At 43.3% G+C, this 26270-nt stretch overlaps 1 protein-coding gene across 2 annotated transcripts in view; it reads left to right on the top strand.

The window, feature by feature from the left end:
• The window catches only part of LOC126164039 (serine/threonine-protein kinase NLK), a 436819-nt gene that overhangs the window by 249366 nt on the left and 161183 nt on the right, over positions 1-26270 (top strand). The window lies entirely within an intron of this gene.

The raw sequence follows: 26270 nt of genomic DNA, 5'->3' as shown, positions 1-26270 counted from the left end.
TTTCACACCGAGACCCGTGAATGAATTCAGTTTTTTTCTACAAAGGTTTCTGTTAAATATTGTTTCCTGATCTATGTCCATTTCTTTTAGATCTCTTTCTGTGTTGATAAACCATAAATTTTTATTTTTTAGATTTGCGATGTACGAAAATATTTGTTTTGTAAGCCTATTCGGGTTCATCCTCATGATGTGAGCATAAAAGGAGCATCTTCTTTTTCTAATTTCGTCTGTAATTTTGCTGCACTTCGTTTACACTTCTTTGTTGCTTTTTAGTCTGTATACAGGCTTGCCTTGATCATCTGTTATTTTCCTGTGTCCAAGAATTGTCCTCACAATTCTTCTTTCACGATTTTCTATCTGTTCTGCGTATGTAAAATTTGCCAGTGTTTCTGATGCATATATAGTATCTGCGGTCTAATGACAGTCTGGTAGTGTGAGTTTAATGTTTTTGGATATACATTTTTTTTAATACATTTGTCTGCAGTAGTGAGTTGCTGTCTCTAGTTTTTGTATTCTAGCCCTGCAGGCTGGATGACCTTTTGCCACAGGCTGAATTAGTTCACCAAGTTATTTAAAATGTTTAGATACCTGTATTTTCCCGTATTTGGTAGTTATTTTCTTTGGTGGATTTTTGATATTTGTAATGATTTCTGTCTGTTAAATGAAATTTGGAAGCGTTTTTTTTTTTCAGCAGTTTCTTTAAGTAATTCTATTTGTTTTATTGTGTCTTTTTGTGTGTAAGCTAAACAGGCGAGATCGTCAGCGAAGGCAAAACAGTTGGTTTCAATGGCTTTGTAGCACTTCCCTCCAATTTGGACTTTCTTACCTCCATGTTTTTGCGTGAGTTTTCTCCATTCCGCTATGACTTTATCCAGAACACAGTTGAAGAGTACCGGGAACAGCGCATCTCCTTGTCTGACGCCGGTTTTGACCTCGAAATGCCGTGAAATTTCTCCTTGGAATTTTACTTTTGATGTTGTATTTGTTAATGTTTCTTTGATTATGGTGATTGTTCCCAGAATGAGATTTTCACTCAGCAGCGGAGTGTGCGCTGATATGAAACTTCCTGGCAGATTAAAACTGTGTGCCCGACCGAGACTCGAACTCGGGACCTTTGCCTTTCGCGGGCAAGTGCTCTACCAACTGAGCTACCGAAGCACGACTCACGCTCGGTACTCACAGCTTTACTTCTGCCAGTACCTCGTCTCCTACCTTCCAAACTTTACAGAAGCTCTCCTGCGAACCTTGCAGAACTAGCACTCCTGAAAGAAAGGATATTGCGGAGACATGGCTTAGCCACAGCCTGGGGGATGTTTCCAGAATGAGATTTTCACTCTGCAGCGGAGTGTGCGCTGATATGAAACTTTTAATCTGCCAGGAAGTTTCATGGTGATTGTTGTTTCATCTATTTCATATTCTCGAAGTGTTTTGATGAGTGTGTCCCTATCGATTGAGTCATAAGCTTTTTTGAAATGAATGAATGTTATGAAATATTTCTTGCTCCTTGTAGATAAATAGTTCATTGTTGTTTTGAGGTTAAAAATTTGTTCGGCGCAGGATCTTCCTGGTCTAAAGCCAGCTTGATATTCTCCAAGTTTTCCCTCTATAATTGGTGATACACGATTGAGCAGGGCTTTTGATAGAATTTTGTATGGGACTGGGAGAAGCGATATTCCACGATAGTTGTTAACATCCCTTTTGTCACCTTTTTTAAACAAAGGGTGAATTAGGGCAGTTTTCCAGTGCCTTGGGATTTTCTTGGTTTCCCATACTTGTTCAAGTTCTTTGTGTAGTGCTTCTACTGAATTTTCTCCCCCAAGCTTGAGCATTTCTGCTGTAATTGTGTCTTATCCACATGCTTTCCTGTTTGAGATTTTTGATTATGTTTGTGATTTCCTCTCGTGTCGGAGGTGTTGAATGTGTTGGTAATGTTTCTGGTTGCGTAAAACTGAGAGTCTGGATGGGTGTTTGGCAGTTTAGGAGTGTCTCAAAATATTCAGCCAGGATTTCACAGTTTTCAGTATTGTTGGTGGCGAGAGTCTTATTATTTCTCATAAGGTTTAGGCAAGGGGACTGGTATCCTCGGAGTTTCTGGTTGAATGTTTTGTACCAAGCTGCCGTGTTGCATTTCTTGAAATTCTCTTCGATTGAGTCCAGTTGTTTTTCGTATTGTCTCTTGGTGTTGCGAATAGTTTTCGAGGCATTCTTTCTGGCTTGCTCAAATTCATCAAGGTTGTTCTCAGTTTTATGTGAGTTCCACTTTTTCTAGGCTTTAAGTCTTTCATGCAGAACTTCATTACAGTTGCTGTCCCACCACGGGTGTCTCGGTTTGCTCTTTTTTGGAAAGGTTGTTTCTGTTGCCTCAATCAAGTTGTTCTGAAATTCTTGGTGGTTTTGTGAAGGGGAGAATGTCTTTAGTTTTTTCTGAAAATCCTTGAAGTTAGAGTTGGACTTAAGGTTGTAATTTCTCAGGGTTGTAAGATCAAAATTTATTTTATTTCTGTTTTTATATTCACCGTTTCTGCTTTTCCGTTTGTTTTGTGGGATCAGTTTAGTTTTTATTTTCGTGGGATAGTGATCGGAGTCGAGGTTTAGAGATTTTCGGACACGTGTGTTCCATATTTCTTTTTCACATTTGGAGGAGATGGCAACGTGATCTATTTGAAATTCTCCGATACTCTTTATCGGAGATACCCAGGTTTTTTGTTTTCTGGGAAGACGTTTAAAACGTGTTGACATTAGCTTGAGTTTAAACTGCTTACAGAGCATAATTAACATTTCTCCATTTTTGTTGGTTCGTTTGTGTGCGGGAAAGTTGCCGACAATATCGCGGAATTTCTTTTCTTTTCCAATCTGAGCGTTATGCACTTATGTCCCAGAGAGATACCCCTCTGGAGCCGACTCCTTCCGCCATTATTATTATTATTATATTATTATTATTATTATTATTATTATTTCGTATACGCCAACTAAGGCACACGACATTCAACTATTACGTTTGAAGTGAGCATTGACGTTTGCCCAGTGGTTACGCATCCTCAGGCTGTGTTGATCCTTCATCTCTGGTTTCCAGAGGGCACCAGTCTTCTTTCTTGGTAGTCTGTCCTGGCACTTGTTCTGTCTAAGCTTTTTCCTGAGTATTGTCTGGTCCTTCAAGTTTCATTCTGTTGTTCCCAGTTCCTGAAGATCTTTCTCCATTTCCATCAATCATGGTGGCTTGGTAGCTTTTGCCAGTAACAGAGAAACTGGTTGGTCAATCTGTCACGATGCATCTTGTAAACGTGTCCATAAAATGCTAGACGTCTTTTCCTAGCCACATCTGTAATTCTTTCACGGTACTCTTAGAGCTCTCGGTTGGGTCGCCTTTTATAACTGTCGCCTTCCTTGACTGACCCCAGTTATCTTCCTCATTATCTTTCTCTCTTGGAGTTAAAGCTATTCAGTAAGTCCCTTCCTATTGAGTATTACACATTTTGAAGCAAATAAGGCTAGTAGTGCTTCAGTTTAGTGTTACGGGAGAGACATATTTTATTATAAGTATTCTTGGTCAGCTGGTATGCGAGCTCTAGCTTGTTGACTCGAGTTGATAGATAGATTAGGTTGCAGCCATTCTCCCAAATACTTAAACCTGTTGGTTTTCGTGATCTCTTCCTGGTGTAGATGCAGTGTACTAGGAGATTCACCTATGTACGCGATGTACTGCGTTTTTTCAAGTGATACATGAAGCCCAACCTTTGCCGCTTGCTGTCGGAGAACGCTGTTTCATTGAAGTTTCTATTGAATCTGATAGAAGTGCTAGGTCATCAGCAAATGTCATGCAATCAACATGGAGCCCATTGCACTTATGTCCCAGAGAGATACCCCTCTGGAGCCGACTCTTTCCGCCACTCTCTTATTACCTCTTCCAGGGCACGGTTGAAGAGGAGTGGGGACAGACCATCTCCCTATTTAACTCCCGATTTGATTTCATAACTTTCTGAGAGGGTTCCTCTGAGCTTAACTCTGTGTTGTTTCAAGTCTGTTGGATAAGGCTGTGAGTCTTCTCATCTAGCCCTATTTCTTGCAGGATCTTCATGAGAGTAGGTCATAAGCTGAGTGATATGCCTTCTTGAAGTCAACTAACATGACGACGTACTTCTCACCATCGATTTTTACTTTTCATAACACTGACTACAGGTTCAATATCTGTTGAGTACAAGAGCGACCTTTACTAAATCCTGTCTGATATTCCCCTAGCTGAGGGCCCAGTTGAGGTTCGACTCTTTAGTAAGGCCTTGGATAAAATCTTGTATGTGATAGGTACCAATAAGATTCCTCGATAATTATTAATGTTAGTCAAATCTTGTGTATGGGATGAGTCAAGGCAGAGGTCCAGTCACTAGGTAATGTTGGGTTTAAAACTTCTGTAGACATTCCTTGTGTTTTTCTTGAAGTTGTCATTCAGTTGTGTCAATTGGTCTCTTGTGAACTGCCGTTTTACTTGTCTAATGGTTCTGGCAGTTAACTTTCGTTGTTCTATGAACTACCAGCCCAAGAAAATTACGGCAGGGATGAAACTGCTCGAGGGAACACTTAATGGATTATAGACATTAACTGTCGAGAAGAATACGATGAAAACTATACCGAAAACCACTAAGCTTAAGCGGGAAGAGTTGCCTGGCGGTCAGCAGAGGTGTGATACATAACGTTTTGCTGACGCTCGTCTCGTAATCACCCAATCCATTGAACGGCTCGTCCAAATCGTTTGCCGTCTGTAGCCGAATTACGATGTCATCGGTATTCCTCCGAGTTTTTATTTCTTTTCGTCGAACTGCTCGCTCGGAGTACAAATTAACATCGGGGAGAGGCTACAGGCCTGTCTCACTGCCTTCTCAGCTGCTGCTGCCGCCGCCATCTCCGTCTGCGTTCTGTACGGGCTAGATGAACTTCCGTTCCCCGTTTTTTATTCCTGCTACCTTCAGAATCACGCAAAGTATATTCCAGTTAATATTGTCAAAAGCTTTCCGCTATGAATCTAGGTTTGCCGGTCTTCAATCTTTCTTCTAGGAAAAAGTCGTAGGGCCAGTATACGGCTTTGCGTGTCCCTACATCTTTCGCTGGAATCCCCGAGATCGCCTTCTACCAGTCTGCGTTCTTATTTTATCTACGTAACAAAAGGAGGATCGGCATTGGTCGTTGAAGTAGATGTCTTTATTTCTGTCGCAAATTTCAATCAAAGCGTGGCCGTCGCCAATTCTAGTATTACAGCCGTGTAGATTCAATCTTGTTGTTGTTGTTGTTGTTGTTGTTGTCGTCTTCAGTCCTGAGACTGGTTTGATGCAGCTCTCCAAGCTACTCCATCCTGTGCAAGCTTCTTCATCTGCCAGTACCTACTGCAACCTACATCCTTCTGAATCTGTTTAGTGTATTCATCTCTTGGTCTCCCTCTACGGTTCGCAGGAGTGCTTCTGTGAAGGTCGCGAGGTAGGGGATGAGCTACTGGCGGATGTAGAGCTGTGAGGAGGACGGGGCGTGATTCGTCCTTGAGTAGCTCAGTCGGTAGAGCACCTGCCGGCGGAAGACAGCGTCTCGAGTTCGAGTCTCGAGATAGGCGGTTTTAATCTGCCAGTAAGTTCTACATCTGCGCACATACTACTGCAGAGCGAAAAATTCATTCTGGTTTCTGTCCGCTTCTGAAGTATCTCAAACACTCGTAAAAAACGTGAAGTTAGTTTTTTATATCTCCGGAATCAATTGTGGGATACACCTGAAACCTTGCACCTAATAACTTACCAATAGGAAGTCTTAGAATATAAAATTTCACTGTCCTACTGCTTTCCAGTAGTTTCTAAAAATGCCAAAATGGCCATTTTTGGCCCACTTTTACGAAAAAAGTGTTTTCTGCAACTATTTCATTACAAAGACCATTTTCTAAATCGCCATTATATTTAGGTTTGCAGTTCGATCGCAGAAGGCGGAAATAAAAGAAGTAGTTCCAGCGCTTTGTTGAGGAAATCTTTTTATTATGTCGCGTAGGAGAGCGCCAAAAGTTGTACAAGATGGCATAGTTTTGGTTGTTTCAAGAAAAAATTGCCGAGATATTATGTCTCAAAGTTGCCGAAAACTCGTGGATGCGCTGTCGACATCGGCGCTTTGAAGTCAAAGCATTAAATTGGCGAAGGTAAAACTTTACCAGTGTTCACAGGGACCACGTGCGAATGTTGAGACAGAATTTTAATAAAATCCGTGATGGTCATGCGGGAACTTTTTCCGAAATTATATCATGTGGCATGGGATGGCCCTTTAGACGCAAAAGGGTAAGAGACAGACAGCAGCCTCGTCTTCCTCTTTTTCTTAGTTCTATCCATTTGGTCTTTTATCCTCTTATTATGGTAGACACTTTCTGATTTACATATGAGTGAGTCGTCTGAGTTTCCAGCCCACTCCATTTCATTCGCTGTAGCTGCATTATCAAATGCCCTTTCCAGGTCTGCGATACCTTTTCAGTAGCCGTCTCTCCCAAAATTCGAAAGTGTCCTATTCCATCTCTTGTGCCTATATTCCGTCTAGAGCCAAATTGCTCCTCGGCCAAAATATCCTTCATTACCTTTTCGAATCTTTCATTAATGTTTCTTAAGGTAACTTTGGCTGCATGTGAAGTAAGGTTAATTTTCCTGTGCACACTTGATTTGTTGTTTCCATCGTCCAGTCACCTGTGTCGTATATTTTGTTACATAACCTCAGTATCTCTCACTTAGTCCTTCTCGGTTCAAACATACCGTATTTCTCAGGGTATCGCATCTGTGCCTGCTGCTTTCACATTCGTTCTTTAACTTGGTGCGTTATGATTGTTGGCCGATTCATTTAGACCGTTTAATAACTCGAGTTGTTGGTTCCTGATCCGTGTCGTACAGCTCTCGAAGACGCTCTCACGACCTTTGTACACCGTATTCTCACAGCACCACGCTGCAATCTCTGGTGTGCTGTGCTGTACAACACAACACAACACATCCTGCCTTCGCTTCCTCTCCTGTTGTGCAGTCAGCGGGGGCGCAGCTGCCGCCAGGTCGTGGGGTCCCGCGTTCGATTCCGTACCGGGTCGGAGATCGTCGTCGCTCAGGTTTCTGTTGGGCTAAAGGTTTCATCTCGTAGGCGCAAATTGCCAAGGTGACGTCAGCAGTAAGACACGCACCGGCCGGTGGAACAGCCCCAGGCCACACCATCGTCTTCTCATTTCTCCTCCTCCAGTTCCGTCGCACTCCTCTTTCAGCCCTTTCTCTAGATTGCTCTGTTCCTATACGCACTTCGTTACTCAGCCTTCCATACAGACTTTTTTTCCTTTTCATTGTTCTTATTTTTAAAATTTTGTTTTCTCCTCTATCTTCGAAATCATTTCCTCTGCAACACGTAGCTTCTTTGCTCTTTCATCGTTTATATATCTTGTACTTCTGTCGTGCTTTTATGATTCCTTTATATAACACATTCCAATACTAGTTGACATTATGACGTAGTTATTTGTCGTGTAATGTTTAGTAATCTCATATGATAGCATTTCTATGATTGTTTCTTTCAAGGATCTTATCTTTTCTAGGTTCCAGTTCTTCACACGGCCACCTTCTTCAGTGTTTTCATTTTTATTTCTATTGCTGCTATAAGAAAATTGTGATCGTTAACTATTATCTGCACCTGTTAATGTGTACACCTTCTTGATTCCATTTTTGTACGTCTCTCCACCACTATAAAACAAATGTGGTTTCTATGTTTATCGTCTGATGTTTTACAGGTGTCTCTTTCCCTGCCGGAGTAAATAAGCTGTTCCTCACAGTCACTCCTCCTTCCAAGACCGTGGCCGCCTTTCTCCCACAATCACCTATTACTCTTTTGCAGCATCTTTGATTATCATCCATTACTTTCTATGTGGTGTTGTACGTTTCTTCTGCAAGCTGGTCATAATGTTCTGAATTTGGCAAATGTACCCGGATAATCGATATATCTTTTCGTGCTGCTTTCAGCCTTACATCAATAAACCTGCCAGTAGCATAGTCTACATTCGTCTGACAGCAGTTATTCACGTCCATCCCATTGTACCTAAGCGACTCCTTTTTCATATTAGTCTTTTCCATCTCTCTTTTAAGGTTTTCTAGTATTCTTACTTGTGCCAGTGTTCTGACAGTCCAAGTATCCACCAGTCTTCGTTTTCATATTTCGCCTCCTTTCACTATTCACTGTGATCGCCCCCCCCCCCCCCCCCCCCTCTCTCTCTCTCCCATCACAGGAGCGTCAAAGTATTTAAGTATTTTGCCACCGGATACAGATTTAACTTGAGAGGGAACGATATTTTGCCTATAAAATGGAGACTGCGCTATGCAGGAAGAATGTTATTGGACATTATTTCGTCGAGGGCGTTAAAACTGAACATGTGTAAGTTGGATTAAAAGATTTTGCAGCGTGCTACGTGATTAAAAATGCTTTTGAAATGTGTGGCGTAACGTTTGTACCGTCTGAAAGCGTCACGAATATACTGAAAAAACTGAACTGGCAGATGACTGAAAATATATGCAAATCATCGGCTACTTAAAAGTTTCGAGGACCAACTCTAAGTGAGGAATCAAAAAAATATTGAACGGATCGCTCCCGTGGTCAACACAGAGACAACATTAGACTGATATATTACAGCGCGCAAGCAGTCATTCTTTCCGCTCCCCGTCAGTAAATGGAACGGGAACAAGCCCTCGAGAGAAGTACCCTGTGCAGTGAACTCGGCTGGTTAACACTGGTTTAGTAGTGTGTCGGTCCACCTTCGGAAAGGGCTACAACTGATTCCGCGTGCCACGGATTCGACAAGGTCAGGTGGCTTGTGGGTGCAGAGTAGGCGCCCCAGATTGTGCGCCGTCGCGTTCGGATCAGGCGAATTCGGGGGCCACTGAGTCCAGGGTTGTGCTCCTTAAACCAGTGTGGCAGTTATCCTGCTGGAAGTTGCATTGGCTTAGGCGAAGGTGGGATGCCGGTGATCGGCAGTGATGTTCACACAGTCCACGAGTGCTGTGGCGTCTTCGATTTCTGCCGCGAGTCCCGCGGAAGCCGAGTCGTAACACTGCCCACGCCGACTTCTGCCGGTATGGCGGCGCGTGCAACGAGAAGCCTGACTCATCCGACCAGCGACGCGTTTCCGTTGAGCCACGGCGCAGGCTCGATGAGGCGTGTCAGCTCGGCAACACATCTTTTTTCTTTAGGCACGTGGAGAATCTTGTTCTGTGACTCGATTTAACGCACGCAGCTGCTGCTTGTGTGTCTTAAGCCAGGTGAAACCTCCGCTCATCTCAATTTTCAGATCAAGTTTTCGTGTGTGTTTTATTTTCCATCTACCTTGTATCTTCTGAAACTGACTGCAGCAACTACAACTACTGTACGCCTCAGATTGCCCAACTTTTCGACCCAAACTTTTTATAAAATGGACGTCAATAATATCACACAATAGTAGCACGTTAATCGGCAGTTTCCGGTGAGGCTGTTTAGGATCTTGGTCTTGTACGGTAGAGTCTGAAAGTTTTCAGAGGTCACTTGCTGCGCCTCCCGTGAGAAACGTATCGCGAGTGTTCCCCCTGGACGTGGAGAGGCCAACTGTCGAGAGTGTGAGCAAGCGCTCCCCCTGTTGGTCCGCTCGCTGAAGAGTGGATGGAGCAGTCTGGGCGGGCCGCGTCCAGTGGGTGCCGGACGCGAGGTATCCACCCTTTTTTCCCCACGCTTTGCTTTCTCTCTGTCACTGTCGCTGACCCGTTCGTCAGTCTTTCGAGGAGAGGCCAGACCCCGATTTAGACGGGCTTGGTATCAGATAGATTATATAATGGTAAGACAGAGATTTAGGAACCAGGTTTTAAATTGTAAGACATTTCCTGGGGCGGATGTGGATTCTGACCACAATCTATTGGTTATGAACTGCAGATTGAAACTGAAGAAACTGCAAAAAGGTGGGAATTTAAGGAGATGGGACCTGGATAAACTGAAAGAACCAGAGGTTGTAGAGAGTTTCAGGGAAAGCATAAGGGAACAATTGACAGGAATGGGGGAAAGAAATACAGTAGAAGAAGAATGGGTAGCTCTGAGGGATGAAGTAGTGAAGGCAGCAGAGGATCAAGTAGGTAAAAAGACGAGGGCTAATAGAAATCCTTGGGTAACAGAAGAAATATTGAATTTAATTGATGAAAGGAGAAAATATAAAAATGCAGTAAATGAAGCAGGCAAAAAGGAATACAAACGTCTCAAAAATGAGATCGACAGGAAGTGCAAAATGGCTAAGCAGGGATGGCTAGAGGACAAATGTAAGGATGTAGAGGCTTGTCTCACTAGGGGTAAGATAGATACTGCCTACAGGAAAATTAAAGAGACCTTTGGAGAGAAGAGAACCACTTGTATGAATATCAAGAGCTCAGATGGCAACCCAGTTCTAAGCAAAGAACGGAAGGCAGAAAGGTGGAAGGAGTATATAGAGGGTTTATACAAGGGCGATGTACTTGAGGACAATATTATGGAAATGGAAGAGGATGTAGATGAAGACGAAATGGGAGATAAGATACTGCGTGAAGAGTTTGATAGAGCACTGAAAGACCTGAGTCGAAACAAGGCCCCGGGAGTAAACAACATTCCATTAGAACTACTGATGGCCTCGGGAGAGCCAGTCATGAAAAAACTCTACCATCTGGTGAGCACGATGTATGAGACAGGCGAAATACCCTCAGACTTCAAGAAGAATATAATAATTCCAATCCCAAAGAAAGCAGGTGTTGACAGATGTGAAAATTACCGAACTATCAGTTTAATAAGTCACAGCTGCAAAATACTAACGCGAATTCTTTACAGACGAATGGAAAAACTGGTAGAAGCCGACCTCGGGGAAGATCAGTTTGGATTCCGTAGAAATGTTGGAACACGTGAGGCAATACTGACCTTACGACTTATCTTAGAAGAAAGATTAAGCAAAGGCAAACCTACGTTTCTAGCATTTGTAGACTTAGGGAAAGCTTTTGACAATGTTGACTGGAATACTCTCTTTCAAATTCTAAAGGTGGCAGGGGTAAAAAACAGGGAGCGAAAGGCTATTTACAATTTGTACAGAAACCAGATGGCAGTTATAAGAGTCGAGGGGCATGAGAGGGAAGCAGCGGTTGGGAAGGGAGTGAGACAGGGTTGCAGCCTCTCCCCAATGTTATTCAATCTGTATATTGAGCAAGCAGTAAAGGAAACAAAAGAAAAATTTGGAGTAGGTATTAAAATCCATGGAGAAGAAATAAAAACTTTGAGGTTCGCCGATGACATTGTAATTCTGTCAGAGACAGCAAAGGACTTGGAAGAGCAGTTGAACGGAAAGGACAGTGTCTTGAAAGGAGGATATACGGTGAACATCAACAAAAGCAAAACGAGGATAATGGAATGTAGTCGAATTAAGTCGGGTGATGCTGAGGGAATTAGATTAGGAAATGAGACACTTAAAGTAGTAAAGGAGTTTTGCTATTTAGGGAGTAAAATAACCGATGATAGTCGAAATAGAGAGGATATAAAATGTAGACTGGCAGTGGCAAGGAAAGCGTTTCTCAAGAAGAGGAATTTGTTAACATCGAGTATAGATTTAAGTGTCAGCAAGTCATTTCTGAAAGCATTTGTATGGAGTGTAGCCATGTATGGAAGTGAAACATGGACGGTAAATAGTTTGGACAAGAAGAGAATAGAAGCTTTCGAAATGTGGTGCTACAGAAGAATGCTGAAGATTAGATGGGTAGATCACATAACTAATGAGGAGGTACTGAATAGGATTGGGGAGAAGAGAAGTTTGTGGCACAACTTGACTAGAAGAAGGGATCGGTTGGTAGGACATGTTTTGAGGCATCAAGGGATCACAAATTTAGCATTGGAGGGCAGTGTGGAGGGTAAAAATCGTAGAGGGAGACCAAGAGATGAATACACTAAGCAGATTCAGAAGGATGTAGGTTGCAGTAGATACTGGGAGATGAAGAAGCTTGCACAGGATAGAGTAGCATGGAGAGCTGCATCAAACCAGTCTCAGGACTGAAGACCAGAACAATGGGCCCCGTATTGGGCGATACTGGATAGTGGCGCCTGTATGCGGGATTAGGTAGCTGCGCCTCCCTCTTAGAGTACAGTCTATGTCGTACGTAGAATGGTGTAAGCTTAACTCTACACGTCACGCCCACGGAGAACACGAAGAAGTCGCAACTGCAGATGTACGTGAGGTGGACAGACACTGTTTCTTGCAATATTTGTTCCCCCCTTTGTCAACAGAATCGAAAGCGGTCGCGAAACATGTATTGTTACGTTACGAGATGTGATCCGCTTGCGTGCCTATGAATGTGTTTCATTCTTTTCACCTTCTGTTTGTTTATCACAAAAAGCTTTGCTTGTATTACGTAGTATGAAGATTCAGATTATACATAGAGACCCGTTGCTCACGTAGTAAGGCTTAAAGTTTGTGGGATGGAATTAAATTACTGTGAAGACGCACCATCTGTTATTCTTGACACCGGGCGTCCGTGTGTTCTTTGACGATCGTGTCTCACATAGTTCGCTGAAAGGTAAGTGTTGGCCGCTTTTTCATCGTCAGATATCCTTAAAAACCGTACAGGCTGCACAGAGGACGAACACATACCGTCCACATTCGTAGGCACGTACGCTAATCACATTCTTGTTCACTGTTCACAGTGGGATTTATTTAAATAAGAATACACTAACTTTGCGGCAGCTTCAATTCTCGAGCGAAATGGAAACCTTTGAGACGTCGATTATTTGGCAGACGGAAGCGTGCTGACGTAAAGCCTTCCGGGGGAGTTAGGTGGAAGGGGCGGCCGACTACAGAGTTGCCTGTTGCTCGCGGGAAGATTGCAGGGTGCGGCTCGGGAGGCGGACGCACAGCAGTCCAGCGAGGGCGTCGAGTGTCGGTGTCGTGCGTTTGCCACGGCACGAAATCCAGCCGAGGAACGCCAGTGTTAGCTGTCCACAACTCGTACGTTCGCAGTGTAACTGCGCGCCTTACGCAGAACGCCACCTCGTGCCGAAGGAAACTTGCCAAGTCGAAATCCGCTAGAATAGCATTATACTGAATGACCGGTTCCGACAGAGCTGTGCTTTCATCGTCGGATCTTACGTATTAAAATTTTTACAACGTATTGTCCGTCACTGTTGCGGTGGACAGTATGTCGTTAAAATTAAAGCGTAAAGTCCGACGACGAAAGCGTAGCTATGTCGAAACCGGTCATCCAGTATAATGCCATCGACTTGGGAAGCTCGGTTCAGTTACCACACGCAGCAGACCGCCCGCAAAGTGACACCGAGCGAGGCGGCGCACGACGACGGCGGTTCAGCCATCCTAATTTAGGTTTTCCGGGATTTCACTAAATCGCTTCAGGCAAATGCTGGGATGGTTACCTCGAAAGGGCACGGCCGACTTCCTCCTTTCCTCTTACTTCTCCAGTCCTGTGGAACCGATGGCGTCGCTGTCTGGTCCACTTCCTCAAATCGACCGACCGACAAACTGACAGTATCAGGAATGTGTATTGTGGTTCCGCTGGTACAACCCCCGTGTTTTGTGGGCAGCAGCTGGAAAGCAGCAAGTGTTTGCCCGTATTGCGGTGTCATCCGGTGCGATGTTTTCGAGGTGCGGACTCGTTTTCAGGACACTACCGTCCGCTAGCGTGGCCCACGCCCAATGTTTAATGACGTCAGCCTGGTTGCCCCCTTTTGGCCTTGCAACTTATTTAATAGTTTCGTTAAGGCATCACTGTTTTTCAGGTTTTTAATATCGACTCGGATGTTGTTGTATTTTTAAGTAATTCACGGCTGTCGTCTTGACGTTCTTCGCCTTTCTGGTGTTTTTATAAGTACTGCATAGTATTAATTACTGTGTTATTTGAAACGTTGAAAAGAAATGGGAGACGTGCTCCTTAAAGGACGACGCAGCCGTGCCAGTTCTCACAATGCGTGTGCTGTCCTGTCGGTCTGTGGCCGTGGATAACACTGAAGCACGGCAGAGGCGCCGTCTGGCTGACACCAGTGTTACGTCGATTCTGCGGGCCTGCCAAAATATTGACGTGGTCTGTTCAAAAATGCCGGAATTTGTCCACAAAATGTTTATACGCTTACCTCTTATTTACTGTGCACGGTCTCCTTCGAAATATTCTCCTCCACAACTGATACACCGCCCCCGAAGCAGTCCGGTACGCTTCTCGCTGGATCGGTAGGAGCGCTGTATCCGAATTTTCTTTTATCTAACCCGTCGTTGCAAGTCTTTGTCCTGTCAACTGGACATAGAGTGGACATAGAGCGAGTCTACAGGGACCAGGTCTGTAGAGTACGGAGGCCGAGGCTGCGTAGTGGTTTCGTTTCTTGTGCAGTAGCCACGCACCGACAGGGAGCTGCGAGAGCCACGAATTGTCTCGCCACATTCCAGGCCGTTTTCGTCTCATTTTCTCGCAGGCGTCGCAACAAGTCCCGCTAGTACCGTCGATTAACAGTTTGTCCCTGTGGCACGAATTTGTGATGAACTAATCCTTCACTCAATTTCATAACCGTAGATCCACGTCTCATCACTAGTTACGATTCTCTTAAGAACATCTCGTTCTTATTTGCGCGATCCAAAATCTCTTCAGAGATTGCCAGGCGATCGTCTGTCTGATCTTTATTCGTGAGCCATTCGACGAACATGGCGGCAATACGATGCATTCCGAGATACTGCGTCAGGATTTCGTGACACGATTCAGTTGAAATGTTACATTCTTCTGCAATGACTCGTACAATCAGTGTTTGATTGGCAGTCAGTTTCATTGACATTCCTGACGTTAGCATCGTCGATAGACGCCGAAGGAACTCCTGAACGAGGGTCACCTTTAGCTTTCTTCCGGCCATTTTTAAACCGTGTGAACCGCTCGTAACGCCGAGTACGGCTTCAGCATTGACCACCGTAGGCTTGGCCTCCCGCATCATGTGGTGTGACGTGCCTCTGTAAAGGCTTTCTCGAGTTTCACGCAAAATTTAATGGAGATGCATTGCCGCTCTAACTCTGCCATCTCAAAATTTGCGAACTTCCTTTGTGATAAATAATACTTTCACTACCAAAAAAAAATTTTGAACTGACCGATTTTGAAAGTGAAGTGAAAGTGAAGTGGGACACTGACATGGCCCTGCAGGCGTTAGCTGGTATAGGCACTGGGGTAAACATCAGACAACGCCCGAAGGCCAATGCTTTGAGTACGTGGAAGTTGTGGGGAGTACGGGCAGTCAACGTTTATCTAATAAAAGCCTTTTTTTACGTTTAAAATTTTACATCTTTTCTAACTTGATTTTAAAGAAGTAAGCGAACATTCGTTATCATGAACAGCAAGCTCCTGAATGCAGTTTGTTAATGAAAGTTCCCGAAGTATTATCTTTAACGGATCAAAGAACATCTCTCAGAATCAGTTTACAACGGTTAAAACTCAAAAATCCCTTTTTAAGCAAAGGAAAAAATACAAATTGTAAGGTTAAATAAAAGATTGTGACGCCACATGGCAATACCAAAATTTTCGTAGATATCACCTGTGATCTCTAAAGCCAATAAAAATATTGATGACAATTTTAATTAAAACAACTTAAATGCAATGAAATGTGACTTATGAACTTACACTCAAATCCCGTAGCCTCTACGATGCGCACCGTATCACAAACTATTTTCCTTCCTTTTAAACACTGTACACCGTAAACCTCCCTACATGTGATGTGTACTTCACCCGACGAACTACGACAATTAAGCATATATGTTATAATTAACCAGGTATGTAATCTTTTCCTTTCAAAATAAATAAAAAATACACAAGTCAACTCTGAATCTCGGTTATTAAAAATATACAATACATATCATTTGATTTCGTCGTGGTCATGCGCTGTTGTGTACCGTGCTATCCTTCAGGATCACACGGGGCACGAGAAAGATTTTCTGCGTTACGCAAAACGTAAACAGGGCGCAATCAACTTACACAAATCGCATACTGGGATTATGCGTCGATGTGGATGCGGCTCGGAAATCTTAAAACGGGCGAGGGAGTAGATGCGGAGTGCTGAGCACTTCCGACTATACCGCACCGCACCGAACATCAGTACGGTGGTGTAGACAAGAGACTAATCAACAACTGTTGCAGGGCAACCGCAGCACAGCAGTAAGAAAATATTTGTGACTTTAAACTCGTGGGAGGGCCACTCCGAACCACAGAATGACGTTCCAAGCTAAATTACGAAAATACCATAAGAAGTAAACTGCAATTAACACGATTCATAAGCCTCCGACTGAAAGCTGCACAATCAGTCTTTCCCTTACTACAAACGGTTAACAGTACCGCCAAAGTTCATTGTTGAACAGTACCAGAGCGTCAATCACTCTTTATAAGAGAACAGAGTTTAACATGCCGGGGCCGACTTAGGTTTCTTAAGAAGACAAGCAATGATTGGGTCCCTCGCTCGGTTCCACCTTCGATCCAAAGACGTCAATTACCTTAAAGCGAGTAAATAGAAGACAATGCCGATACCAACGCGCTCCTCCCAAGCACCGCTCCAGCTGGAGACTGCAGGACCGAAGCAAAGCTTACGCCACTCACAAGTCTGACACACGCGCCACCAACGTGCACCTTTTTAGAATTCTTACGTTCACCTCATACGCCAAACGCGCCGTAATTCTTCGTCGGAACGCAAGGGCGGAACCAAGAAATCACGTTTCAGCCGTTGAATGACCACACGTCGATCGCCATCGGGACAACACGGGCCCTGCACGCTGGGATCTTCGAGCCCTCGGCGTTCCGCCTCGCCTCGCCCTCCGGCTCCTGCAGAGCTCGCCTACAGCAACACCCTCCTTCCTCCTCCCTCCTTCCTTCTCCCTTCTCCCTCGTTCTGCAGCCTCGCGGCGCGCGGGAAGCCAACTCGCCAGAGATACTTATGCGGCGACCACAGACTCCAATCCGATATCGAGTACTGAGAAGGCGGGTAGTTTCAAAAAACAAACAAAAATATAAATAGCGAGCCGTACCAGCTCACCAACCCCACTATATTCGTGTCTTCGTGTGAACCTAGGATTTTCAGACTTAAATTTTTCATTTTAAAACGATTTTATCAGAATATAAATTACAGAAAAAGTATAAACAATCAGTACCAAAACTTATGTATCGGGAGAGACAGTGAAAAACATGAAATATCGCACACAAGTTTTGAACGGAACATTTGAAGATGGCCGTGACATACTACACAGCAACGTTTTCTACACACTGTTTTCCCAGGCACATGCGTCCCACTAAATAACAAATTACGTACGAACCAGCAGAATGCCTACCCTGAAATTTTTCTGTAGCAGACAGTGCGTGCGCCACACGGCAGGCACCAAGTTTGTGCTTTTAGAAGGACGATTTTACAAACTGCGGCATTCTATCGCGTTGTCATTGCGCTAACGCAGGCAAGTAACATAAAATGTTCTCTGCTTTTCATACACTTCATAAGGCATTTGATTAAATTAATCACAAATACCTGATAGAGAGAATGCGTCGAATGGACTTCCTGCCAAAAACCATCGACATCATCGAGGACATGGCAATGGGTGTTGCTGCAAAAATCTCCGTTAACTGTCAGCTCACAAACAAATTGAAATAAAAAGTGGTGTTACCCAAGGAAGCCCCTTATCCATGCTGCTATTTATTATATCGCTGGAATCTTTCCTGAGACAGCTACAGCACAGGCTGACAGCCATTACCATTCAAGGTTCAAAGCCCGTGGTAGGTGCTTACGCGGGCGCAAGTTCCCTCGCGTACTCTGTGTAAAATGGAACTGGTATCCCATCAGGTCCAGCGGCCTTTCCTCTTTTGAGCGATTTTAATTGTTTCTCTATCCTCTGTCGTCTATTTCGATATCTACAATTTCGTCATCTGTGCGACATTCTAGAGAAGGAACTACAGTGCAGTCTTCCTCTGTGAAACAGCTTTGGAAAAAGACATTTGGTATTTCGGCCTATAGTCTGTCATCCTCTGAGTACCATTTTGGTCAGAGTGTCTGGACGTTTTGTTTTGATCCACCTACCGCTTTGACATAAGACCAAAATTTCTTAGAATTTTCTGCCAAGTCAGTACATAGAACTTTACTTTCGAATTCATTGAACGCCTCTCGCATAGCCCTCCTCACACTACATTTCGCTTCGCGTAATTTTTGTTTGTCTGCAAGGCTTTGGCTATGTTTATGTTTGCTGTGAAGTTCCCTTTGCTTCCGCAGCAGTTTTCTAACTCTCTTGTTGTACCACGGTGGCTCTTTTCCATCTCTTACGGTCTTGCTTGGCACATACTAATCTAATGCATATTGTACGACGGTTTTGAACTTTGTCCACTGGTCCTCAACATTATCTGTACTTGAGACAAAACTTGTGTTGAGCCGTCAAGTACTCTGAAATCTGCTTTTTGTCGCTTTTTCTAAACAGAAAAATCTTCCTACCTTCTTTAATATTTCTATTTACGGCTGAAATCGATGCAGTAACCGCTTTATGATCGCTGATTCCCTGTTCTGCGTTAACTATTTCAAATAGTTCGGGTCTGTCACCAGAAGGTCTAATATGTTATCGCCACGAGTCTGTTCTCTGTTTAACTTCTCAAGGTAGTTTTCAGATGATGCACTTAAAAAAATTTCACTGGATTCTTTGTCCCTGCCACCCGTTGTAAACGTTTGAGTCTCCCAGTCTATATCCGGCAAATAATCTCCACCCAGAACTATAACACGGTCGGGAAATGAACTCTAAATATTTTCCAAATATCCCTTCAGGTGCTCTGCCACAACAGCTGCTGAGCCAGGGGCCCTATAGAGACATCCAATTAACGTGTTTGAGCCTGCCTTAACCGTGACCTTCACCCAAATTATTTCACATTTCGGATCTCCGTCAATTTCCTTCGATACTATTGCATTTTTTATCTCTATAAACACGCCTCCCCCTGCACTGTCAAGTCTTTCTCTGCGGTATACATTCTAATCTGATTTTAGAATTTCATTACTGGTTTCAGCCAACTTTCTGTCTCTAATACTATGTGGGCATTGTGACCGTTTATTAATGAGAGCAGTTCTGGGACCTTTCTATAGACGCTCGTGCAGTTTACTATTACCACAGTAACATTGTTATTCGCGGTTGCGTTTTTGCCTTCTACCACCTTGTCGCGTCTCTGGAGGCGTCTTGTCGGGCCTAGGGAGGGCATTCTCTAACGTAAAAAATCCACATGTGCACTCCACATGTACTCGGCTACACTTGTAGCCGCTTCCTGCGTGTAGTGCACGCCTGACCTATTCATGGGGACCCTACATTTCTCCACCCGATAGCAGAGATCAAGACATTTGCACCCCAGATCTCCGCAGAATCGTCTGAACTTCTGGTTTAAGCCTTCCTGTCGGCTCCAAACCAGAGGACCGCAATCGGAACGATACTACAAATAGTTAGCACAGATTCCACCCCGAGAGCGAGGCTTTCCGCCTTCACCAACTCCGCCAACCGCCTTTATGAACTGAGGATGACCTCTGAACCCAGACGGCAGGAGTCATTGGTGCCGACATGAGCAACAATTTGCAGTCGGGTCAACACTGGCCTTCTTCCCCGACCTTTCCGCTATTTCCCTAAGGGGCTCCATCACCCGCCTAACGTTGGAGCTCCCAATCACTAATAAACCCCCCCTCCCCCCCGTGTGCCTGCCCGGACCTTGCTGAAGGAGCGGCCACATGTCCACCCACAGGCAGAGCGGGCGATGCCACACGGCCAGCCTCCACATTGACCCTCCGCCTCGTGCGCCGCGAACGCCGCTGAACCCGCCACTCCCTTTGGGGAGAGGATGGCCCAACCGCACTCGGTACCCGCGAAGATGTCTCGACAGCAGGGACAGTGGGTGACGCATGTAACACCTGGGGTGTACCATGCGACGCACCAGACTCCCCACTGCCGCTACACTCCGAGGCAGCAGCCTGAAGACGGCTGACCGCGGCCATCAACACGTTCAGCTGTTCGCGAACAGTGGCCAGCTCCTCCTGCGTTCGTACACAGCAGTCACACATCCTATGCATCCTAAGAAATCAATTTACTGTAGAGAGTTAATCAACTTTTAACGAGACTGCTAATTCACTAAAGGCGGCTGATAGCTGACGTAATTTAGGCTGACGGCTCAATCTCATGCCCTAAGGGCAAAACAACTTTAACCTAAAATTAGTTCAAGGCCAATAACCTAAGGCTCAAAACAGGAATTTGAATTTTAAAAGGCAGAAGGCATTATCCTAAAATTTCTTTAAATCTGGCTGAAGGTCCAAACAATCTTAAACCTTAAGGACAAAACAACTTTAATATAAAATCGGCTAGAAGCCATACATGAACAACAAGGAGAAATAAGAAATGGCAGGACATCAAACGGCGCTCAGAAGGTTGCCAAGGGTCGGCCTGGAATTCAAACACTAACGCTCGCTTAGGTGTGACAGGCAGTCGACCCAACAATTCTCATTCCGACGGCAACCCAACCGACAGACAGTCAACGGATCAAGCGACAGGATAACTTCTGCTACACCCGACCAGCACACAACAGGGAGTTCAATGGAACAACGCAGAAGGTATCGGCGCCCACAACGAATTAAACATTCAACACGCCGTGGTGGACAGCCACAACACGACGAGGAAAATACACTGCCTGAATTTACGTCAACGTCCAGGCCTGGTAACCGGAACATTAACGGCCACGAGGCAGAAAATTCCGCCGGTGCACTTCAATTCAGAAATAATCAAGTTAAACTCTACAGCAGGGCGGCTGGAATTTCGCCAACTTGAAAACGCACGTTGTCGCTTGCGGGAATGTCTCAACAGCCCACAGCGAAATTCAAACGACACAATGTGAACAGTTGGGGCTTGCTGGTAGATTAAGTAAAGACTCAACTTTCGTGTCCGGTATCGTTGAGCCACGGACCTCGTAGCAGTGGGAACAGCCGCTCACACTGGACCGCCTGTGGACGCTGCCAGCGGCCCCGGCCGGACCCGCGCCACGGAGACTTCCACGCCAACCAACTGCCCGCACACGGCACAGCCGGAAACTGCAAGCGCGAGGCCAACCGGGCAGTGATTTGGTCAATGGGCAAATATACAAGTTACATTTTTAACAATATTGGGAGGGATGGACATATTGAATACAAGATGTATATGGGAAATGAATCCGAGAAAACACTCAAGTATCAGAATCACAATAAGAAATATGGTAACATGCTCCGAATTGTATTCAACAGAATGGGTATAGGTTAGGAACTGGATTCCTCGTGGAGAGGGGATGGGTTGTGTCACGTTCCCGACCCTAACCTCACCTGCAAGTCACACGTGACAAATAAATCAGTAGTACAGCATATACAAGAGTATGACGGCAAACATCTGGTGTCTGTTATAAAGGAAGATCTTGAACTGCCTCAGAATGCGTTTAGAAGGCTGGAACTGGCTAAAGGTAACAAGACAGCGAAGGACTTTGTAATGTCGCTGTTCGGCACTGCTCTTCTGTCCATGTAATTTACCCTGGAAGGAACACACATCAAAGATTTACTGAATGATTAATTTGGGTCTGGGAAATGATGATGAGGAACCTCAGGCTGCAGAAGAAGAAAATGTGCGTGCTGAACTGCCACCAGTTGAAGGTGACAGTGAAGGTCCTAAATGTGTGCTGCTGCTAGACTGCGTGTCATTCCTTATTCTTTGAATACTGTAATTTATGACTGCAATTATCTGTCACCTTATTTATGTCATTTCATTGTAATCTAGCCATTTTTGTTACTGTTTTTGTGGAATAAAAGAAAGTGAGGGGGCCAATTAGAACTATGTATTTCTGTTAGACTAAAATTTTTACTGAACTTATCTATGCTGGGCTATCGTACAAGCGCGACCGTCAATTCGATTAATACCCACACGTAGCGTTTGGCACGTTTGTCAGCGACAGATAATCACAATTTTTCTAGAGATTAAATACCTACAGGAATGGGACTTGGCAGTTCTCATAAAAACGGCGTTGGCAACAGGACTGTCGACCGTTGTGTTCGCGCCCGCTTGGCGTTCTACACGCGGCGTGTTGACAGATTTAAGTGCTGCGCTTCAGTTAATATTGTCGGTGACGGCAGTGTGCAAGACGTTTTCTTGAAAATTAACCAATCTTGCTCGTGCAGGTACACTGTATTGTTTTATTTGAGGTAGGTTACAAAATTTCAAAAAAAATAATTTAGTACCACTACTTTCACTGTTATTTGAAGCTTTTCTTATTCTTGTAAACGTATTTTAGTAGATATTTTAATTATCTATTTCCAGGATAATGTTGGGTTTTCCGCGTAAATTTTGTGAACGGATGCGATCTGAAAAACGTAAACGCGATGAAAAGTTTGCGAAAGAGCTAGAGAAAGTTGAAAAAACCAATAGGTAGCTATTTTGTGTCAAAAGATAATCCATCGTCAATTGTAAGTAACACTTCAACGTAAGCAGAAACGGAAACTTGCTCAGAGCAAACACTTAAACTAACAGCATCTGATGCCGCCTGATGAAGGAGAGGTAAGCGCACCAAAGTCCGACTGAGCACCTAGTCAGTGTGACTGGAATCCAACTGTTCCCGGACAATGGCCAGCAGTAGGGACATTGACCTTGGAATGTTTCAACAGTTGTAGACGAACAAAGTACAAAATTTACCAATCACCACTTAGATTCCAAGCAAATTTCAAGTAAAAAGGCATTGGTTAGTGTGGAGTGAAAAGCAGGAAAATCTCTCAGGATTATCCCAAAAAGCCTGTCGCATCTAGGTTAGCTAAATTGCATGGAAGATTTGACGGAAGAAAAACGACTTGGAGAGAACTGTATTCTTCTTGAACATGGAAATAATGATTTAGCATGGAGATGTTACGAGCAAAGCCTAATAGGTAGCAGTGCACATTCAGTGTTCCACAAACTATTCCTGAAAGAAAGATTATTCTTACGTGAGCTGTTAAAAACAATGATGGATGTTCCTATATATTGAGACTCACGAATTTTGCTTTTTAGGGGAAGTAGCCATCAGTTAGGAGAGCCAGATAATTTTAACTTCTTGGTGTTAATTCAGCTATTGATTAAATATGACCCATTTTTCAAAGAATATACATTTTATGTTAAAAACTGTCAAGTGAAACACGAAAAGAAAGCGCTCTATTTATATTAGAGGGCACAGAATGACCTTTTACCTTTGTGCGGAGGTAATATATTAAAGAAAATGTTAGAAGAAAGGTAAAAAGCTCTGTTTTCCCCCGATACATCTCCGATGCTACTGCAGTAGTTTCTAAGACCAACAGAATATTCTGTTTTGAGTATTTTTTTAACAAAGAGGAAAATAAATGGTAAGTTCATGACAGGTTGTGGAATGTTTTAATTTGCAGAAAAAACAGGTGATGCAATTAGTAATGCTACCACAAACGAATTTAACAAGCATCAACTTGATTTTCAGCCCATTGCTTTGATAATGGATCAAATATTTCTGAGCAATAAAATGTTTGCATGTAAAAATTAGGGACATTTATCCGCTGGCAAAATTTTCTCCGTGTGCTGCTCATTCTCTGAACTTAGTAGGGTTACGTGCTACAAGAAGTAAAGGAGGAGTCGGTACCTTCTTCAGGTGTCTGAACCAGCTGTAAGATTTCTTCAGTGCAAGCCCACAGGGATAAGAAGGGTTGTTTCAATAAACTGGCGGTCGATTTCTTCAAGGCGTGCCTTGAAACAAGATGGCGCACAAGAAGTGAAGCAGTGAAGCCTGCAGCAGAAAAATTACCAGAAGTAACAGAAGTTTTAAAATGCCCAAAAAGTCAAAGTAATTTGCCTCGTGATGGGGCTGATCAGTTATTTCTCCAAGATTCTCTTGAATGTTTGACGGACATCTTAAACCATATATGTATATAAGAAGTTTGATTCTGCAGTCAAAAAGGAGGAAGGCTGTCTTTGGTAAATCTGATTGGGATAGTAGTTGAGCACCTGACACACACTCAGATGAAGTGAAGAACAACAATTCCAAAGAGAGGCATTTGACGTAATCATACACAAGTTTGTTTCACAGACGGAATTTCGGTATGAAGAAATGGGAAATATTAGTGCAACTTTTGAAGCCATTATCAGAATAAATACAAATTTGCATTTAATTTTATGCATTGATTGGCGACTCCATTGAGTGCTTTGTGCACAGCGACCATATGATAAAAAAAATTAGAAGGAAGGTCAGCGTTGGCGTTTTGAAAATAACACGCCAGTGTATGTTGGCAAGATGTGCATTTCCCCCTTCCTTTTTGCTATGCGTTTTTAATGTACAATTTTAAATTTGAAATATTCAATTAATGATTTGTGCATGCACATTTGATATTTTGTGGTAATCTCTTGCCAAATAAAGTAAATTAAGTCTTCACGTGATACATGTCACATAGAGGGCGTTCCAAGCCCCTGTCTTCTGTATAGGTGAATGTAAACAGCGGCATCAGCCATTGTGATCGTTTCGTAGCTTCTGTTATAACTAGACACCCGTGCCTATGAGCTTTAATTTGTACGCTAAAGGTATGTTCTTACCAACAGTTGATTTATACTCAGGTGTATTTGTGGTCTTTTGTTTCTTATTCAATTATTGCTATGTGAACATTTTTAACTTCCAGCACTGAAGATGATCATTATGTGATCGAAAATCGATTTTGCTGTTGATAAATCATCAAAATTTACGGCCAACGCTGACCTTCCTTCTAATTTTATCTGTATTTCGCAACTTCAATTTACTGGAGGTATGAATTTAAAAAATCCTTCAGTCACAAGTTTTCGTGTTTTTTATTAGGTACACGATGCGTTTCGGACCCTGTGGGCCCATCAGCAGGTGGAATTTGTCTTAAGACATGATTTATTTTTTGCTCTTGAATGGGGTGAAATGCATATTCCTGTCAAGAAAAGGTCTGATGTTAGTTTGTGGATTTCATGAGTCAAAAGCGGAACCACTGTTCATCTTTTCCACTATTTCGCACATATTTTCCGCTTTTGTCTTACGAAATTCATAACCTAACATCAGACCCTTTCGTGACAGAAATATGCATTTCACCTCATTCAAGAGAAAAATAAAGCATGTATTAAGACAAATTACACCCGATGGTGGAGCCACAGGGTCCGAAATGCATCGTGTACGTAATAAAGCACTAAAAGTTGTGATTGAAGGCGTTTTTGTGATTAATACTTCCAGCACAAATTTGGATGATAGTGATACGACTAAGAAATTATTTAGAACTTATCCTGACGACCTGAGTAATAATCTTGTCAAAGAAATACTAATGTTAAGTCAGTCAGTGCTGCTAAATTTCCAGATCTGACAAAACAGAAAACAATGGGCTCCTGAGTGAGAGAGGATTAAATCATCTAGCACCGTTATCAATATAGCATGAATTTACATGTAAAATAAGCTTCAGCGATGTAGTGGATAACTTCATCCGTTGCAAGAGTAGATGATTCACGGTTCCATCTACAGCTGATATTGAAAGTTTGAACTAGAGTTTTAAAATCAAGATAACGAAGTATGCTGCAAAGGTTTCCAAGCTGTAAAGATTTCTTACTAAAAGTTAGGTTTATTCATTTTAGTAACTATTATTAATTTATTATTATTATTATTATTATTATTATTAATTTGTCATTAATGGTGTGAGCTAATGTTTGTATCTATTCAAATACAGTACATTCAGTTAATAAATTGACAGTTGAGGCAGCATTTATTTGAAGCTGACGTTTAAAACAAGGTTCTGAGGAATCAATATTTGTCGTAATTGACTACTGTGGGCTGAGAAGGCCTTGGTGCCCTTACAAAAGTTTGTCCAGCGGTGGCCCTGCAGGCACGTACCTTCGATTGACGGCGCTTTGGCAAACAGATAACGCGGAACAGCGCGATCGTAATTTGAAAGCCAATTTCACTTGATGATTTGTCTGACACAGTTGTTAGTTGTTAACAGTTACTATTCGCTCGAATTTGCAGCTCATTTAATGTCCATAATAATTAAATTAAAACTCCGATTGACGGAATACATCTGTGGAGTGACATCATACACTGCCTCGATTTTGTTTTCTCTGTAAGTCACTTATGTATCAGTTAAAACTTGAGCAGTTCAGCTGACTATGTAAACTGTGCAAGTTATTCAAAAAGTTAATGATTTGATACATTTTTGGTACGGTGTAAGTTCGTAAAATTCGCCGATTCGCGGCTTGGAAGGAAGGGTAACGA

This window comes from Schistocerca cancellata, chromosome 1 (genome assembly GCF_023864275.1).
Source record: "Schistocerca cancellata isolate TAMUIC-IGC-003103 chromosome 1, iqSchCanc2.1, whole genome shotgun sequence".
Taxonomy (NCBI): domain Eukaryota; kingdom Metazoa; phylum Arthropoda; class Insecta; order Orthoptera; family Acrididae; genus Schistocerca; species Schistocerca cancellata.
The sequence above is the reverse complement of the archived record's forward strand: the minus strand, read 5'-3'. Positions and strand labels throughout refer to the sequence as shown.